This window comes from Chiloscyllium punctatum, chromosome 11 (assembly GCF_047496795.1).
Source record: "Chiloscyllium punctatum isolate Juve2018m chromosome 11, sChiPun1.3, whole genome shotgun sequence".
Lineage (NCBI taxonomy): Eukaryota > Metazoa > Chordata > Chondrichthyes > Orectolobiformes > Hemiscylliidae > Chiloscyllium > Chiloscyllium punctatum.
This window is the reverse complement of record NC_092749.1, coordinates 68810906-68829472: the sequence shown is the minus strand read 5'-3', so window position 1 is coordinate 68829472 and position 18567 is coordinate 68810906.

The window sequence follows — 18567 nt, the reverse complement described above, 5'->3', positions numbered from 1 at the left end:
AGGATCAGACAGATCCATGGAGAGAGAACAAGCTAGTGTTTCGAGTCTAGATGACTCTTCAGAGAGCTGAGGTGAAGTGCAGCTTTTGCAGCATTTATGCTTTGGTGGCTGTGGTAGTGAGGGAGGTGTGGGGGCCAGTGGTGGGAGTGGGATTGTGTAGAATGCTAGGGGATACTATCAATATCTTTTCTCCCCAAGAACTCTACTCCCCATCATCCCCCCAACTAAAGCCATAAATGCTGCTCCCGCTACACTTCACTTAAGCTCTGATGAAGAGTCATCTAGATGCAAAATATTAGCTTGCTCTCTCTCCATGGATGCTGCCTGACCTGCAGTGATCTCCATCATTTGTTGTTTCCAGCATCTGCAGTAATTTGCCACTATTTCTAGGAGTTTTCCTCTGCTTCCCAAAGACAGATTACGTGTATCCTTTTGCGAAAGTAACTTTACTATCCTCCCATGACTCATTGTAACCAGCATAGCACCTCACATACAGCACATTTGAATTTGTATTCTCCAAAGAAACAGCTAAACCAAAATGACAATTGATAACTGCCATTTTGTTTTTGTGATGAGGCAATGTAGCAAACAAAAATTGCATGGAATAACTTGTGGGTCAATTCTGGAAGCTAAGTACGAAATGCCTGAGTATTCAAAATGCAATCTCTTGTGTATGTGACTGGGCATGGAGATTTCTTTGCCCTGGTTAATATTTAGAACTTTGTTGAATGATGTATAAGCAATTTATTGAATGTCATTTCAAGCTTTCTGATCAATGTACAGTACTGCTTACAGCAGTCTGTTACCTGTCAATGTTCCATGCATAGCTTATTATGCACCCTGCTAAATATTTTATTTGTTTAAGATTGCAACAAACATAAACTGAACATTATTCACCATTTTAACAAATCACCAGGCACCAATTATATTACTCTCTGTTGGCACAATCACCACTTTAGACAATGAAGATGCTTCAGTCCAAGATCTTCGACAATAGAACATTTCCCAAAGATATAAGGAATCACCCTATATTTACCGGTGCTTTATTGTGCTGTATGCCAAGACCAGGATTACTCTTTACCCAGACATTTACACAGATGTGTACTTGTAAATGAGCCATAAGGAAATTGGAAAATTGATGAACTTGGAAATGTCCCAGTTGCTTTCACTGCCCTGAAAGAGAAGGCTGCATTTATTGAGACTAACAATAGGGAAAGCACGGTCGCAGTGTCCTGCCTCGCTGAATTAGGAAATTGGTTGCTATATTCTTAAAATTAGATGGATTGGCCATGCTAAACTGCCCACAGTGTCCAGGGCTGTAGGTTAGGTGGATTAGCCATGGGAAATGCAAGGATACAGGGATAGGGTGGGAGGGGTGTGGGACACAATTTGGAGGGTTGGTATGGACTAGGGGGGCCAAATGCCCTGCTTCCACACTGGAGGGATTCTATAATTCTACGGTAAAATAGAAAGGGGGTGTAGCATCATTGAAAGGAACGAAAGCAGAGTTTGATTATAGTTAAAAGTAAAAATTAAAATGAGTAAACTGTTAAAAATAGATAACAAACGAATCCCTGACTGAATCTGGATGATCTTAGAGTTGATACATGCAAAGAGAGATCTCAATTCCACCTCAGACTTCCAATTTTTTTTTCTTTTACGATACACATTCTTATGTACATCTTGACATATTTTTAAGTGCTTGGAAAGTGGTGAATGCAATTTTACTCTCATCAAATCTGATACACTTGAGAACTTCAAAGATAACCTGCCTGAATAGTTGTGCTATTAAGGTGGGGAGAATTGACTTTCAATCAGAATATCCAATAAATCAGAAGAAAAAGTATTCCAAATTTGAAGTTGACATTCCATTTATATAATGAAATTGCAGTGTTAAACTGTTGACACCAAAACATCACTTATACATTCACCATCCAGCTGGCAGAAACTGCATGCACACTGATGCCTCTAGTCAGGGGAAGAGCTCATGGGAAACCTTCTCTAGTGCATGGTCGGTCAGTGGTAGGAGGAGTTTGCCAGTAGATATCATGCCATTAGATAAATGTATTACATTTTAGTGCGCTTCCTGGAAGCAGCAAGCTGATTAAGTTGGAGAACAATAATTAGACAGCAAAGGACTTTTTCAATCCATCGATCTCTTGTGCAACCCTGCTCCTGTGGTTAGTTAGAGACTCAAGGGCACATTGAGGTCAGCTTCCTTGTGATGGCATGTGATAACTCTGATATTTCCCAGGTACTGACCGAGCCCTAAAGCTACAAGGTTGTGCCAATGCTGGGTCCCACACAAGAGTAAAGGAGAGCCATTTACCAAAATGGCTGTATATTGGTTAGGCCACTGTTGGAATATTGCATGCAATTTTGGTCTCCTTCCTATCGGAAAGATGTTGTGGAACTTGAAAGGGTGCAGAAAAGATTTACAAGGATGTTGCCAGGGTTGGAGGATTTGAGCTATCGGGAGAGGCTGAACAAGCTGGGGCTGTTTTCCCTGGAGCGTCGGAGGCTGAGGGGTGACCTTATAGAGGTTTACAAAATTATGAGGGGCATGGATAGGATAAATAGACAAAGTCTTTTCCCTGGGGTGGGGGAGTCCAGAACTAGAGGCCATAGATTTAGGGTGAGAGGGGAAAGATATAAAAGGGACCTAAGAGGCAACTTTTTCACACAGAGGGTGGTATATGTATGGAATGAGCTGCCAGAGGATGTGGTGGAGGCTAGTACAATTGCAACATTTAAAAGGCATTTGGATGGGTATATGAATAGGAGGGGTTAGGAGGGATATGGGCCGGGTGCTGGCAGGTGGGACTAGATTGGGTTGGGATATCTGGGCAGCATGGACAGGTTAGACTGAAGGGTCTGTTTCCATGCTTTATGTCTCTCTGACTCTAAATACATCAGGAAGTGAAAGTAAAGCACTGTCGGCACTGAGCAGTGCTCATTCCACAGTGTTTACTCTGAAACACTAAAATTATTTTCTGGCTTTGAGGGGGAAAGGAGTTATTTCAATTTTTAATACCAAAATGATTATCTGTCTCGTTAGCAAAAACACTGGAAACTTGGAAATTTTAGTTTAAATTCTAACTTTTGGAGAATCACAATGGTTAGGATTCTCCACATAATCTTCACCTGGAAAACTGGACAACAGAATCAAGTGACATATGGAATATCTAACTACATGCTCAGGACTACCATCAGAAGGTGCGAGGGAGATCTGAAGACATCCAAATTAAATAAGCAGATTGTAATATGGTAGACAAGTTTAACCTGCAAATGTATTAGACATTCAATTTGGTTGGCTATTGATTTCCAATCTCTGCGAAAAATTATTTCCTTAAGTCCTGACCTGTCTGTTCTGAGATTTTTTTTATCCTAAAGTGCCAGCAAAGCTTTCATATGTGCATTTATCTCACCCAGTTTTTTTCTGCACCATGACCTCTCTTGTCACACTGCTTACTCCACATCCAATACCAGATGAGCAGAAATTTCCTCCAATTAAATCTGGGGAAGACCAACGCTACATACAATGTTTCCTAGCAACTGACTGTCTCTCCCCATGTCAACAGTCTGAGGCCGAACCAGAATGTTGGCAACCATTCTGAGCTACCAACAATATTACCATGCCATCATTAAGTCCACCTATTTCCATTTCCATAAACTTGCTTAACCCTGGTGCACCTCAGCTTCTCTGCTGCTCAAACACTCAGCATGCCGTTGCAATCTCTAGACTTGACTATTCTAGTGAACTGGTGAAGGGCCTCCCACATTTCTTCCTCTGTAAAGTTTTTATCATTCAAAGCGCTGCTGTTTGTGTCCTAATTGGAACCAAATTCCATTCAACCCAATATCCCCAGCTGCACTCACGGATCTACCCTGATTCCCAGTTAAACAAAGTTTTAAATTAAAATCCTCATCCTTTTCAAATCAATCCATGTTCTCCTTGTTCCTTGTTTATATAAACTTCATCAATCTCACAACTCTTCCAAATATCTGCATCCTCTATGTCTGACGTCTTAAGCTTTTCCTTTGCCTTCAACTACCCAGGCTTCTCTTGTCTTTTTCCTGAAACTGATGTGCCTCTACATCTGTTATAAAAAAAACTCCTTAAAGTCAAACTCTTTGACTTAGATTTGGTGTAAGGTCTGTGTCTTTTTATTTGTGTTCCCAAAAACTGAAGATTGAAATGAGAAATAGCCATTTTAAAAACCAATGCTTGAAATAGTGGCTTCAGTTAAAAAAGCAAGTAACCTGGCATTATGGCAGGCGATGTAAACAAATGACTGAACGCACAGTAATTGAAGTTCAGATTGCAAATGATTTGAAACCGAGGGTGCGTATTGATGTAGCTCTTAATCTGTGGAATAGTAGCAGTTATCAATGACACAGTTCTTTTGCCTGCCAACAACTGTATGACTGGTTCTCAAGTAGCTGAGCAGCTTGGAGTAGGAAACAAGTTACAGAGACAAAGAGAGGAAAAAAAAAGTGTGCAGATCGTTTTCCAATCAAGAAGCTGCCCGTTCTGTGTAGTCAGAAACTCAGTTTAAACCTGAAGAAAACAAGTTACCTTTTCTGCATAAATTGTGGTAAACTGGGATGAATGAATTGACAAATCAGAGACATTTTCCAAGTGAATCAGATTTCTTACAAATCGGGGAGGCAGCCAGAGGAAATGGCCATGTGAATAATGAGGGGTCTGGCTGGTCAAAGAAGGAGCACCTCAACATCAGAACCAAGAAGCAAAGAGCATGAAACCAACTTTTCAATTTTTCTACCTCTGCCAATAATATACCTTCTCCATTTATTTGTCTATGTACAAGGGGGAGCTAAGAAGGGGATTTGAATTTTAGTTAGCAATGCAATGTGCCAATTGTTTATATCTGTTTGCATGGACCTATAGTTTAATTACTTGGTAATAAATAATATTTCTTGTTCAGCGCAGAAGCCTGGCCCATGCTTTCTGCTATCCTATGTCTGAAGGCAGGCAAATTGGGGTGATGTGTACTTTTAAAAAAAGCTTTAAGATTTGGTGCACCTCTATGAACAGTGGGGCTCAATTTACGGTATACTACTCCAGTAGATCATGACATTGGTTAACTGCCTAATATCGCCTTATGCAGCTCAACATCAAATTTAGTATTATATATTATATGGGGAGGCAATGGCCTAGTGGTATTATTGCTGGATTGTTAATCCAGAGACCTAGGTATTGTTCTGGGGATCAAGCTCCAAATCCCACCATGGCAAATGGTGGAATTTGAATTCAATTAATGTTTGGAATTAAGAAACTAATGATGCCCATGAATCCATTGTTGATTGTCAGGAAAAAACAACATCTGGTTCACTGATATCCTTTCGGGAAGGAAACTGCCATCCTTACATAGTCTGGCCTGTACGTGACTCCAGACCACAAAAATATGGTTGACTCTTAACTGCCCACAGACAATAAATGCTGGCCTAACCAGCAAATCCCTTATCCTGTGAATGAATTTTAAAAAACCCATGAAGCAACTGGGATGTTAAAGTTACTAAACAAATACAGGTTGTCATTGCTAGTTTGATTTCAGAAAATTAACATTTGAGAATTCAACGAGCAGTTGGTATAACCCTCTGGATTTTTGATTCTACAATTGCCCAATTTATTTTAGATAATTTCCTTAAAATGTCCAAATACCCATAATAGCAAAAATACCAATGAAGTGTGGATGCCAGAAATTAGAAACAAAAAAAAGAAACTGTTGGAAAAATCTCAACAGATCTGGTAGCATTTGGAAAGCCAGAGTTAACATTTTGGATCTACAGACTCTTCTTCAGAACTGACTATAGGGAGGAGAATTTCTTTCTCTCTCTCTCTCTCTCTCTCTGAGCTCCATTTCCACCTATGTTTATTCCTGTCTCCCCACCCCTGCCCCTCCTTCAGCATATATACCAACCTTTTCCTAGCTACAATCAGTTCTAAAGAATGATCACTGGACCCAAAACATTATCTTTAATTTTCTTTTCACAGATGCTGCCAGACCTGCTGAGTTTTTCCAACAACTTTTGCTTTTGTTGCCCATAAAGGCAGTACAGCAATATTTGTAAGTATTGAGAAGTGTGGTTCAATTCACATTGTTAAACAGACTCAGCTATACACAGTTGCATTGTTAATATCATCAGATTAAAATGATGCATAATAATTTGCAAATTCACTTGTGCTGTATGTACATGTTTAAATCATTATTTAGTAGTCATATATCTTTAATAACAGTTCTACATCTTGTGTTTTTAAATATGTGTCACTTAACATTTTGCTTTGTTCTGTTTCCTGTCTAGAACTTCCTACTCTATAAATAGTACAAAGGCTCAGTGCCAGTAACATTCAGGCCAATCAGAAATACCTCAATGAGAAGTAAGAGCAATAGAGCCTAGCGGAGATGATCATCAGGCAAAACAGAATAATCTACAGCTGCTCAGTTAACATCTATAGAGATAACATACATTTGTGGTTTAGTTTGACCCTTCTTCAGACCTGAAAATTGCAAGGGCATCAAACAATTGTGGATAGGAAGCAAACACACAAATCATTTTTTTGATGTAATTACCTGTGATCTGATTAATAAAAGACGCAAAGCTAAGTCACTATAGTCCTGTTCTCTCATCAGAGAGAGATGCTGGTGGTTTAACTTTAGGCAAGGGGAGAGGTTGAGAAAGAGGGTTCCTCACAGAACCTCAGTGGTTGCAGGAACTGAACCCCTGGTGGGGCATCACTCTGCATTGCAAACCAGTGAAGTGAGCTATTCAGCCTACTGATGGACATCAAATATCCATCTTCTAGTTCCCATTTTCTAGCTCTTAGCCTGTAGCGTTGTATGCTATAGTGTTTCAAGTATTCATCTAAATACTTCTTAAATGCCCTCAGGGTTCCCATCCCTATCACCTTCACTGGTAGTGAGTTCCAGATACCCAAACCTTTTAGGTGAACTTTATTTCACCCTCGAATTCTCTCTAAATCTCCTCTTCCCTGCTTTAAGTCTGTGCCCTCTGGTTATTATCTACTAAGGGGAAAAGTTTATCTCAATCTCCCTTGTCTATGCCCTCAGAACTCTGCACACTTCAAATTCCCACATCAACCTCCTCTGAGGAAAACATCCCCAGCCTAGCCAGTGTCTCTTCATAACTGAAAATGCCAGAAGTTTCATAGATAGAATGAGGTATGAAGTCCTACAGACACAATTTAAGGCAGCTGGAAAGAGATTGATAAATAGGACCTTAAAAAGTAATTAAGGTCCAGATTGCTTCCAATACTACATGACAGTGAGTACAGTAATAGGAGGATAGAACTGTTGAAGTTGTACCTGGATACATGGTGCAGAAATGAAGGCTTTAGACAGGAATAGAGAAGCAGGAGTGATGTCTTTGTGGGGTGGTTTATCAGTAGCAATTGTAGTCAGGTGGCTTAGCTCAGTGGTGGAAATGTTTTTCAAAAATATTTGCAACATTGGACTCGTGGATTAGATGCCAATTAATTAGGTGATGTGATATAGATAAGACTTCCAAAAATAATTTGAAAAGCAATACATTATTGACTTGCCTGAAAAGTTGAAGCCAGTGAAATGAAAAAGAGCATTGGCAGTATGGATAACTAAGTCGGAAGTGTAACAGGAAATTGAGGTGAGAAGTTGCTTTACCTGACTGGAAGAAGGTATACAGCAAAGTTCTGCGGATCAGTACTGTTGTAAGATCCTTGTTTTTCTTGATATACATTAGAGATACACTTGGCTATACAGGACACAATTTTGAAATTTTCAGATGAAATGATGTGAGTTGTGAGGAGAGCGGTCACTTCAAGAGACCATAGACAAGCTGGTGGAATGAATGGGCATACAGTAGATGAAACTCCAGTCGTATAAGTTCAGAGTTATACATTCTGGTAGGAAGAATAAGGAGAGTAAAAAAATGAAATACTAAAAGGGGCACAGGAACTGAGATAACAGTGGATATATATGCACAAACAGTTGAAGATATCAGGACAGGTTGGGAAGGTTGTTAAGGCAGTCGGCTTTATAAGTAGAAGTATAAAATCCCAAAAATAAACTAAGAAGTTATAATGGAAAATTATAGAATTCTAGTTTGGTTTTAACTACATTATTGTGTCTAAGTTTGGACACTATACTATAGGAAAGATGCAAAGACTTTAAAGTCAGTGCAGAATAGAGTTATGAAAATGGTCCTAAGGAGGAAAAACTTGCGTTACATGGATAGGTTGAAGAATCTAGCTTCTGGCTGTAAGAGAATTTTTATTGTGGTGCTCAAGGCCATGAGGGGTCGAGACAGAATATATAGAAAGATACTGTTCCCAGTGAAGGAAAGGTCAAGAACTGAAGGACACAAATTTAAAGTGGTTGGCATAAAAAAGATGAAGCAACCCCCTAAATTGCAACAGGAGGCCAATCTGACATTAAAAGGAAGGCTGGTCAGAGTGACTGTAGAGGTCAGTGTTCCTGGGCAGCTCGAGAGAACCTGGCTCCAGTGCTGCAAGACAATGAATGATCTACTGCGCTTCGCCAAGTCATAAACCACCATTTACTCAATGCTTCATGATCCTGCCTGAGCTAGCTTTGTAAAGTGCTACAAACAAAACTGAGTGCCAGACATCTGCATCTAATGCTTCACGTGCATTTAATATTTGTCACTTCATTGCAGCTACCAATGAAGCACTAGTGGCATCTTAGTAGTTCCGCTGTTGCACCTTCCAGGGTTCAGACTTAAAACATAAAAGACACAACATCATTCAGCAACTTATGCACAGTTAGGACACTGACTTCTCGTCAGAACAAGATCTATGCACATCTGATATCTCAGAATAGGAGAAGGACACAACCAGAAAAAATGGCCTTCTGAGTTGAGCCCACTTTTGAGTTCAGGCCCACTTGCCTGTCCCAGTCAGGTTTGCTCCATCAGCCAGTGTGGGCAGGTTTGTAGACCTGGTCAGACTTCACCCTAATGCTAGATATTAACAAAAAGTCAGACTGCATATGACTGAGACTTCTCATGAGGTGATCGACATAGATAGGCTTCACCCATAATACTGCAAGCATTTGTGCAAATTAATACCTTAGTTATCAAGAAGCTAAGATAGTGGAGAAATTTGGTCTCACCAGACCTCAGAGGAAGAGATCTACCCATTCAGTACATGCCTCATATTTCTAGTCAAGTTTGTAAGCTGTAGGAATCAATGTTATGATCACTACTTAATTACTTATTGGAAAATCCATGGACATTAGAGTTCTAGAAGACAGCAGGGCTGAACTCATAGACGGATATTACAACAAAATTGCAGCCGGTCTCCTATTACCTTACAGACATATACAGAAATCTTTGTGTAATGTTCCTTAAATGAGAGTATCACCATCATGAATAATAATAGAGACTAGTAGAGAGGCCACTTGTGGCATAGTGGAAGTGTTCCCACCTCTGAGTCAGAAGACCTGCATGCCAAGGTCCACCTGCTTCAGAGATGTGTAGTAAAATTCCTAAACAGGTTGATGAGGAAAATATCCAAAGGAGACTAGTGCACAGTCACCATCAACAATTAAATAAACCATTACAGCTAATGAAGTAGCATTTGTGGAACACATTGACCAATTGAATGCAATATGCTGCAGCTGAATATCAGTTTATAATTGGACAATCACACAACATGCTTTATTTAGATATTTTTAAATCAACTTGCTCAGAGATGTTGTAACACACCTTTTGAGCAGGTGGGACTTGAAACTTACCCTCCTAGACCAGACACAGGGATACTACCATTGCACCACAAGACCCCTCCTATGCTTTACTTCAATACTTGCTGCAGAGAACTGTGTATGTTCTGCGTTGTTTAGTTTTGGATAACTAGTACCTCATTTTCTCTGCAATTGAAGAATTCCATATAAACAAAGAATTGTGTTCATGTTTTGGTATGTGATTTGTTTTTTGCGTTTTAATTTTGGTCTTTTAGATCATAAACTTTCTCACATTGCTTCCTGTGGTATTGCTCTATTACATGTTCACCAAGTTCAATAAATCACTCTGATCAGTGGCTGTATAGCCAATTGGTGATTTACACCGATCACAGCAGAGTACTGGATGTATTATATCTGCAACAACATTGGTGGAGCTCTTTTCTATGGTTATTATGGTTGGGATGTTATTAGGGGAGGCTGACCACCATTTTGTAGGGCTGAATCTTACTTTTTCTGGCTAAGAGTCAGTTTTGTTGAGTTTCATGGAGGGTTTCTTTCTGTGAAGCCTGGCAAGAACTCTTGGTGCAATTTACCAAATTTGCTTCATTATCTACCTATCTTAACCTTAAAGCACCCTTCTTGATTCTAGCCTCATTCAATTGCCCACTGTTGCAAGAAGAACTCATCACTCAAGGATGTCTGCTGAAACAGTGGCATTCCTAGCATCAGTGTAATCTTTCAGACTGCTTTCCACTTGGACAAATGTTGTCAATCCAATGATTCCCTTCTCCAGCAACATAAAGGCACAGCTGCCACAAATTCATGCTGCTCACAGCATATAGGTTGAATAGCTGACATTCTCTCCCCCATACAACTCCATTCTCTCATCTTACTCAGTGTTTAACACCAGGCTATACATTTTAATTGTTATTTAGTTTAGTTTAGCTGCATCCCAAGTCGTCATAATCTCAAGTCACTGCTACCACGTTTCCAATGTTAACTGGAGACACCTATCTTGTTATGGCCCATAAGGGAACATCACATATAGGCAAGCATTCGGACATGTGCAAAGATTCACAATCAGCAAAAGTGAACACAAAATAAATAAAGGTTATAGTTTGTAATTAGGACCAATTACTATTTTACAGTTAACCATTTCCTCCTGTACCCAATTCTCATATATGGAATTGGGCGTCAAACAGTCCTGTCTGGATTGTAGCACTTGCCACATATACAAGGAGAGCTTTCTCCTGATTAATTAATAAGAGTCCATGGTGTTGTTGGGGGGGGGGGGATAGTAGTAGATCAGCATGGAAAAGGGACTTGCTAACGAACAAAAGATGAGAGATGGATGGCAAGTTATAGCTAATGGAGTACCACAGGGACCGTGCTGAAGCTGCAATTACTGGCAATACACATTAATGACTAATCAGAGAAGTGAATGTACTACCAAATTTGCAGATGACACAAATATCAGTGGAACATCAAATAGAGAGGATAACAAAGTGTCTGCAGAGGGGTATAGACAGGTGAGCAAGCGAAATCTTGGCAGATGGAATACAATGTGGAAAAATTAAAGGTTATGCTTTTTGGCAGGAAAAATAGTATTTAAATGAAAAACTGCAGAAAGCTGACACAGAGGGATTTGGAGGCTTGGGTACATAAGCATACATTTTCAGTAGATATTAGGACAGACAAATAGAATTTTGACCCTTATTTCAAAGGGAATGAAGTATATAAATAAGGAAGTCTGTTAAAATTATATAAGGCATCAATCAGACCACACCTAGAATATGTGAACTGTTTTAATCCCCTTTTCTAAGGAAAGATATATTGACATGGTAGGCACTGCTGAGCAATTTCAAAAAGTTGATCTTAGTATGGAGAGGTTTTCTTATGAGGAGAAATTGAGTAGGTTAGGCCTGAACTTGCTGGAGCTCAGAAGAATGAGAGGCAATATTACTGAACTATAAAGATTTTTGGAGACTTGACAGAGTAGATGGAATCAAATTGCATCCCTTGTGGCAGAATCTAGGACCAGAAGCAACTATCTCAGAATAACCAGGTCATCTGTTTAAGATACAGATAAGGAGGAATTTCTTCCCTCAAAGGGTGGTTAATCTGTGGAATTCTTTACCATTGAGAACTGTTGGGTCATTAGAATATGCAAGGATGACACAGGCATTTTAAATAGAGGCATTTTTAAATCAGTAAAGGAATTGTGGGGCTTGGGTAAAAGCTGGCAAGTGGAGTTGGAGATAAATGAGATCTGCATGATCTCACTGAATGGCAGAGCAGACATGATTGACTGAGGGAACTTTTTCTGCTCTTAGCTCATGGTCATTTATGTACATACATTTTAAACCTGTCTTTATGTACCACGTAGTTCCTCTTAGTCTACTTCTGTCTGATATGGTACCACTGTCATCCTTGCACCATCCAACCCTCTCTGGCTGATACACTTAATCTCTCTTCTACGTCAATATGTGAGTGCCCAGACTCCTGCCAATTTGGTTTAAACCCTCCCCAACTATACACGTTAATCCACCCAGGGGGACACGTTGTTAAGCAGTCCATTCCTGTTGAAGAGCGACCTCCTGGCCCAGATGAAAGTGAGGACTCCAGCTGGAGATTAGTCAAGAGTGTGGTGCTGGAAAAGCACAGCAGGTCAGGCAGCATCAGAGGAGCTGGAGAGTAGACATTTCACCTGAAAAGTCGACTCTCCTGCTCCTCAGATGCTGCCTGACTTGCTGTGCCTTTCCAGTACCACAATCTGGCCCCTAACTCCTGGCCCAGACTAGTGCCTGTGCCCTAAGAATCCAGATGCCTTCCCCTGCACCACATTGATCATCCTAATTTTCTATTTCTACTTCTACTAGCACATGGTACTGGGAGCAATTGAGAGATTACAACCTTCAAGATCCTATTTTTTAAAGTACTTTTTTAGCTCCTGAAAATCTGAGTTTCCGACTTAAACACGTGCCTCTTTATGACATTGGTACCAACATGCACCATGGCTCACTATTTCTTACACAATATTCCACACCCTCTTTATGCTGCCCTTTACATTGGTAATGCACCATATAGGACTCGTGAGTCACAAAAAAGCCTGTCTGTCATCTAACTATGAACATTTTTATAATGACTGCAGTCCCATTTTTGTCATGGTCAGGACTGCACTCATTCAAGGTTTGATCACTCCCAGCGGTTTCCATTGCGAAGTATCAATTTGAATTCGGCACAACTCCAGTATGTCCTGCCTCTTCCTACTCTTTGGGATTGCCACCCATCTACTTTCCTGAATGTTTACTGTCTATGGGATGACCTTCTCCTTGCTGTGATCCGGGGAACACTCATCCTTTCTGACGGTCCGCAGTGACTCCAGCTGTTCCCTCAAACTCAAAAATCCTGAGCTTGAGCTGGATATATTTCCTTTACATCTGTTCCCGAAGACGCATGAAGTGTTCTGAAGTTCCCACATGGTGCAGAAATTGAAAGCAACAGTTCTAGCTTTCCATTTATAATCGAAATCTCTTTCCTGTCTACCTTCTTTAAACTGTTTTGATTACTGCACCTACAATAGATGTTTTAATATTCTTATTCATTTGCTTACTTCATCCTTCTCATGCTGATAATACTTTTGTTTTTAACCTTGCTCCCTGGCACTGATGTTTACTATGCTCAAAATTACACAACACCAGGTTATAGTTCCACAGGTTTATTTGGAAGTACTAGCTTTTGGAGTGCTGCTCCTTCATCAGGTAACCTGATGTTGTGTGATTTTTAACTTTGTCCACCCCAGTCCAACACCTGCACCTCTACATCATGTTTACTATTCTGTTAATATGTCCCAGAGCTCAGCTACATACTCCTCTTGGTGGCGCTCTTTGAACTATCAATCAGTTACTTGAGAATTCATAATGCTCAATACGTTGTTTATTTGGTCGGTGTTCTCACTGACTTTCACAAACTGACTTGCTGACTCCCCCTGCTGTTTTCACCTGTTGGGCTTCAGTGCTCTTTTCCTCAGGTTTGCATTGCCACCTCCCCACTGCCCCCCCTCCCCCCTACCCCGGGCAATCCCATTTCTCCCCATGCACCTGCCAGACCCTGTTTTCATTAAAGACATTGTAACGTAAACTAGTCTAATATCATATACTACCATAATCATTATAATTACTTGACTGGGAGACATCCCGGTAACTTAAAGAAAATGGAAATCTGTCCTTACCGACTTCAACTTGTGACAGCTGCACAAGTTTATATTTCATAGAACATAAAACATTGAATGTTACAGTGCAGTACAAGCCCTTCAGCCCTCGATGTTGCGCTAACCTGTGAAAATAATCTGATGCCCATCTAACCTACACCATTCCATTATTATCCAATGCCCATTTAAATGCCCTTAATGTCGGCGAGTGTACTACTGTTGCAGGCACTGGATTAGTGGTGCTGGAAGAGCACAGCAGTTCAGGCAGCATCCAACGAGCAGCGAAATCAACGTTTCGGGCAAAAGCCCTTCATCTGTTGCAGGCAGGCCGTTCCTGCCCCCAACTAATCTGAGTGAAGAAATTACCCTAAATCTATCTGTCCTAAATCTATCATCCCTCAATTTAAAGCCATGTCTCCTCGTGTTAACCTTCACCATCCGAGAAAAAAGGCTCTCACTGTCCACCTTATCTAACCCTCTGATTATCTTATAGGCCTCAATTAAGTCACCGCTCAAACTTCTCTCCAATGAAACAGCTTCAGTTCCTTCAGCCTTTCCTCATAAGATCTTCCTTCCATACCAATAACATCCTAGTAAATTTCCTCTGAACCCCTTTCAAAGCTTCCACATCCTTCCTATAATGCGGTGACCAAATCTGCACACAATACTCCAAGTGTGGCCTTACCAGTGTCTTGTACAGCTGAAGCATGATCTTGTGGCTCCAAAACTCAATACCCCTACCAAGAAACACCGACACACCATATGCCTTCTTAACAATCCTATCAAACTGGGTGGATTTATGCACCTGGATACCGAGATGTCTCTGATCATCTACACTGCCAAGAATTTTATCATTAGCCCAATACTCTGCATTCCCGTTACTTCTTCCAAAGTGAACTACCTCACACTTTTCTGCATTAAACTCAATTTGCTACTTCTAAGCGCAGTTCTGCATCTTATATCTGTCCCTCTGTAATCCACAACATCCTTCAGCACTATCCACAACTCTGCCTACCTTAGTGTCATCTGCAAATTTACTAACACATCCTTCTACCCAACATCCAGATCATTTATAAGAATGACGAACAGCAGTGGTCCCAAAACAGATTCTGGCGTCACACCACTGATAACTGAACTCCAGGATGAGCATTTCCCGTCAAGCACCACCCTCTGTCTTCTTTCAGCGAGCCAATTTCTGATCCAAATTGCTAAATCACCTTCAATCCCAAAACTCCTTATTTTGTGCAATAGCCTACCGTGGGGAACCTTATCAAATGCCTTACTGAAGTCCATATACACCACATCAACCGCTTTACCTTCATCCACTTGTTTTGTCACCTTCTCAAAGAACTCAATAAGGTTAGTGATACATGACATTCCCTTCACAAAACCATGTTGACTATCCCTAATCAGATCATTCCTATCCAGATGATTATAAATCCTCTTATAACCTTTTCCAAAACCTTACCTACAACCGAAGTAAGGTTCACTAGCCTAGGGTTGTCCCGACTTCCCTTCTTAAACAAAGGAACAACATTTGCTATCCTCCAGTCTTCTGGCACTAATCCTGTTGACAATGATGACATAAAGATTGAAGCTAAAGGCTCTTCAATTTCCTCCCTGGCTTCCCAAAGAATCCGAGGATAAACCCCATCTGGCCCTGGGATCTTCCAAAATTGCTAAAACCTCCTCTTTGTCAACCTCGATCCCATCTAATCTAGTAGCCTGTATCTCCATATTCTCACTAACATTTCTCTTTTTCAACGTGAATACAGGCGAAAAGTATTCATTAAGCGCTTCCCCTATGTCCTCAGATTCTACACACAACTTTCCACTACTATCTAAGATTGACCCTAATCTTACTCTAGTCATTCTTTTATTCCTGATATATGTCTACAAGGCCTTTCCTTGATCCTATCTTTTCCTTGATCCTATCCGCCAACAACTTCTCATAACCCCTCTTGGCTCTTCTTAGCCCTCTCTTTAGATCTTTTCTAACTTACATCTCTCAAGCCCTCTAACTGAGCCTTCATGCCTCACCCTCACATAAGTCTTCCTCTTCCTATTGACAAGAGCTTCAACTTCTTTAGTAAACCATGGCTCCCTCTCTCAACAACTACCTCCCTGCCTGATAGGTATATAATTATCAAGGACCTACAGTAGCTGTTCCTTGAGTAAGCTCCACATTTCAAGTGTGTCCATCCCCTGCAGTTTCCTTCCCCATTAGATGCATCCTAAATCTTGCCTAATTGCATCATAATGGCCTTTCCCCCAGTTATACCTCTTTCCGTGTGTTATATACCCATCCCTACCCATTGCTATTGTAAACATAACCGAATTATGGTCACTATAGCCAAAGTGCTCACCTACCTCCAAATCTAACACCTTGCCGGGTTCATTTCCTAGTACCAAATCCAATATGGCATCTCCCTTTGTTGGCTTGTCTACATACTGTGTCAGAAAACCGTCCTGCACACATTGAACACAAACTGACCCATCTAAACTTGTTGAACTATAATATTCCCAGTCAATATTGGGGAAGTTAAAGTCCCCCATTACAGCTACCCCGTTACTCTTGCTCCTATCGAGAATCATCTTTGCTATCCTTTCTTCTACATCCTTGGAACAATTCAGAGGCCTATGGAAAACTCCAACAGGGTGACCTCTCCTTTCCTGTTTCTAACCTCAGCCCAAACTACCTCAGTGGATGAGTCCTCAAAAGTTCTCTCAGCTGCAGTAATACTACCTTTAATTAACCTCGCCACACCTCCATCCCACCCCATTCCCCACCCCACCCCCACCCCAGCAAACCTTTTACCATCATCGCTGTTCTTACTGAAACATCCAAATCCCAGAATCTGCAACAACCATTCTTGTCCCTCCTCTAGCAATGTCTCTGAAATGGCTACAACATCGAAATCCCAGGTACCAACCCATGCTGCAAGTTCACCCAACTTATTCCGGATGCTCCTGGCAATGAAGTACACACATTTCAAACCAACATCCTAATTGCTGGTGTCCTCTCACGACCTTGTAAACCTATCCCTGACCTCATTACCCTCAACCTCCTGTACAATGGAACTACTATTCAGGTTCCCATCCCCCTGCTGCATTAGTTATTTCACTCCAGTGTTTTTTTGCTAAAGTCTAATTTACCTGTCAAAAGTGGTTATAAAGTGAAAAAAAAGATGCAGTCCCCTTTATCTTTGTGCTAAAGCAAGAACTAGTAATTCTCAGAGGGCTTACAGATTTACTTCAAATATTCACATGGAAGCTATGTAAGCAGCAAATAACTGGAATTGCTAGAAGCACTGTTGTAATCCTGGATTTCATACACCAGTATTACCAAGTAGAACTAAACATATTTTAAATAATTGTACGTCTTGTTTAGAAACCATGTTCAAAACAATTCAGTCAAACTTAGAGCTACTTAAGAATGTTATTACTGCCAAAATTAACATTTTAAAATGTTGGCCTTAAGGGTGAATGCAAGCAAAGGAAGTGGCTTTTCTGCAGCACCCTGTCACTATTACATAGCTTTTCTTTAAATCTTCTCCAAATGTTTGTACTTCAACCTTATTTCATAGATTTATAGCTTATCTCTAACATCATTATCACTTGCTGATGAATTCTTCTTCCACTAAAGTAACCATGACATTTCTCACATCTCGTATTATCAGATTTGTTATCTTGTACATTTTCTTTAGTGTAGTGCGAGCTGCGGGTCAGGATGGTGAGGTGTGGATAGGTGAACACATGTAGAGGGTATGACCTGGTTGGTCAGTTGGAGGAATTAATCCAGTTGGTTGCTAGAAAGACTGGTCCGTGAGAGGAGTGGGTCTTTGAGAGGAGCCCTCCCCCCACCCCCCCCACCCCCACCCCCACCCTGCCTCCACCCACCCCCTTTATCTGCAGCTCCCCTTCAATGCCCACCTCCAACCCGCCATCCCCACTCCAGTCCCAAAGAAGGGTTACACCGAAACATTGACTTCTCCACCTCCTGATGCTGCCTGGCTTGCTGTGTTCTTCCAGCCTCCTGTTTGTCTACCTTGGATTCCAGCATCTGCAGTTTCTTTTTGTTTCTAACCTAGTTGAAGCCAGTTCCTGATTTTACAGCTTCACAGTGTTGCTTGTTAGATTTGGTAGCAATAAAATATTAACTGGACGATTTAATAAGTCAGAAATGTAGGCTTGAATCCAGAGCATCTGGCCGCTGAACAATATGGAATGGTAATAGATATTGATGTAGAGATAGGAAAGGAGACTAATTTCTTCAGAATATTGTCAAGTTATTTTATTAAAGATACAATTTATACAAATTTTAAGTGTAATTAAAGAAAAATGGCCCACTTCAATGGCTACACGCAACAGGATATTCTAATTAACCAAAGACTTTATAATTATTACTCATTATTGTCACTGTCACGACGAACCATGTGTTTAGTTGTAATCTATTAGCGCCGACTGCTGGTCACTGAGGTAATCAGCAGCAGATGGCTGTATGCCGTGAGCAGGCTGGAGCTGCACCGTGTACCAAATGCAAGCTGTAGGGGAATGCAACCTGTCTCCCCACACTGACATTACAATTCCCAATCTAGCTGGTTCCCAAATTGTCTACTGGATTTAGCCAAAAAA